The sequence below is a fragment of the Cimex lectularius genome, unplaced genomic scaffold (assembly GCF_000648675.2).
Source record: "Cimex lectularius strain Harlan isolate CLEC.00 unplaced genomic scaffold, Clec_2.1 scaffold183, whole genome shotgun sequence".
In the NCBI taxonomy this organism is placed as follows: Eukaryota; Metazoa; Arthropoda; class Insecta; order Hemiptera; family Cimicidae; genus Cimex; species Cimex lectularius.
Window position 1 is genome coordinate 675,902 of NW_019392802.1, and position 2,858 is coordinate 678,759.

Genomic DNA, 2,858 nt, shown 5'->3' on the forward strand with positions numbered 1-2,858 from the left:
CAAAAGGCCGAAAAGCTTGGGGGTGTACCAATAACTCTGACTTCTTTGTATTCTTTTCATGACCTCAAGGCTCATGCACCAGCACTCTTCAACATCTCTATGAATGACCGACCCATCCCTAAAGGTACAAAACTGGTCTTGTATGTGTACCATAGAAAAGTTATATCCTGATCATTCTAATTGCTACTCTCTTAAACTGACTTTAGATAGGCGTTGAAACTAACGCCAGATAATACATTGAAGTTAAAGATCGATATCCGTGTGACGAAAGGTGTTACCTTTTCTAACCTTCGTACCAGACACAATAATTCGTCAATAGGTCTAGATTTCTAAGAGAAGTCACCCACGATAAGGTTTGTCATATATTGAATAATGTACCTACAAGAAAAGTGCAATATAGGTTTCATCCAAAATTCCACCAAAAGACTTTTCTGAGCAGTAAAAATAACCATTTGCTGTATTGGTCTTGCATACCGGCAACAATTTATGCTGGCCCTATCAACACCAAGAAGCGCAAGACGATTCAAAATAGGCGATAGTGTATCACATACCAAAACCTTGCCACCTCTGCGCTATGAAATGAGAAAGATAATTAAGCCCTTTTTTCACATTACGTTCTCAAATAACCCTTTAGTCAAAGATGGGCAGGAAGTTAATAAAATATATATAAAAAATAGCAAATCACTATGTCATACAGTGAATTATGGAGTGAGTACACTCTAGTGAACTTTTAATTCTGCTTAACTGTTGTTTGATGTTTAAGAAAGGGAGTTTTTCTTGTTAAATTCTATCTGGTACTAATCAACATCGTACCTGATTGCAATATTTGGTCATTTTTTATATACTTTGAGAAGTAAAAACAGAAAATTTCAATATAAAGAATGGAGAAATCCAAAAATGACTCATTACGTACATTACTACATGCTTTCGGTCATTTTCTATATAATTTGTGTAGTAAAAACAGAAAATTTCTATATAAAGAAACATAATCCAAAAATGACTCATTGCATACACACTACATGTTTTGGCCTTTACAAATCATTTGGTCATTTTCTATACAATTTGTGTAGTAAGAACAGAAAATTTCGATATAAACATAATCCAAAAATGACTCATTGCAAACACACTACATGCTTTCGGCCTTTATAAATAATTTGGTCGTTTTCTAAATAATTTGTGTAGTAAAAACAGAAAATTTCGATATAAAGAAACATAATCCGAAAGTGACTCATTACATACACACTACATGCTTTCGGCGTTTATGAATAAAAAAAAATTTTTTTTCTCCTTACAAATTTATTAATATTGTAAAACTAATTGTAAGTGACACCCTTGTTATACAGGGTATCAAATTGTTCTCTCAGGTATGTTTTGTCTTTCATAAAAACGACCGTCGGGAAAAGTCATCACCGTCGAATTTTCTATTATTGTTTGCATTTTTATGTCACCCAGTTTGCTGGCCAAAAAAAAAGTATAATACAGAACAGACATTTTTTTTTTTAATTGCCACAATGTGTATAGTTTTCTCATTTAGATGTAAAAATGTACGAAAATGCTTTCCCATATGTGGAATGAAGATAATTCTGTTTTAATTTGATAAACTTGAAGAGTTGTAAAGTGGGTACATTGTGGTTTTCCATGAGATGATTAGGTTTTTGGTCAAGCATTTCCGTCCAATCTTGAAAATCTACATAAATTAATACAAATCAGCTATCAGCATGATGACACCTTGAAGATGAAATCCTAACAAGAGAAAACATCAAGATGATGTTTAACAAACGACTGAGGTAATTATTTTATTTTTTCGCAAAAGAGATTGATTGCCCAATGAAATTTTTTAACAGCATCTTAGCATTTTAGTAGATCGTGGTTATAATGAAACAGGTTAAAAAGTATGGCAGTAATGTTACTAAAATGAAACATCTAAATTGTTCATCCAGCTTTGAATGACAATAAGTACAAGTACAATGACCTTGTTGACGCGCTTTATGTGTTTTTCCATTGACACCAACGTTATGAAATAGTTGGTAGTTTTGAACCTTCGGTTGGATGTCAAAATCCATATCGGCGTGAAAAAATCTCAATCACCCTTTGACGTCTCCCGGGGCGGTATCGGCCAGCTTTCACTTCCAGATTTACTTTTAATACAGCGTGTTGTCCCGTCGCAGTCTATTTTAGGAAATGCCGCACTGTAATTTCCTCCCCTGTTGAGTCAGATATTTGCTCAAACGGACCTGAGGTTTTTCAAGCCCGCCCGTCTCCGGATCGGGATAATAATTGCCGAATAATTTTAGAAGCTGACAAATTTCCAGATTCCTTATCAATTTATTGTTTGGCCGGAGAGAAAAAGGGCGTGTTTTCCTTAGAAGCCTGCGTTTCGGGAAATTTCGTAGTTTGTGGATAGTTACACAAAACATTTGAGGAACGGCTGTTGCAATTATTTTCATTTCTACAAAATTGGAGATAAGTTCAAAACATTATGTATAAAAACTAGTATGGTCTCTCCAATTGAGAGATTGAGATTGAGAGAGAGAGAGAGAGAGAGAGAAAGAGAGAGTCAGGAGAGTAAGATAGTGAGAGAGAGGGTGAGAATGAGTGAGAGAAAGAAAGAAAGATAGAGTGTGTCAGAGAGTAAGGTATTGAGAGAGAAAACGAGAGAGTGTGAGAGAGAGAGAGAGCGAGAGAGAGAGAATGGGAGACAGACAGAGGGAGCAAGAAATAGTAAGAAAGAGAACAGGAGGGTGGAAGAAAGAGAGTTATTAGAGAGATAGAGTGAGAGGGAGTGAGTGAGTTGAGTTGGTGAGTGAGTGAGTGAGAGAGAGAGAGAGAGAGAGAGAGAGAGGAGAGAGAGAGAGAGA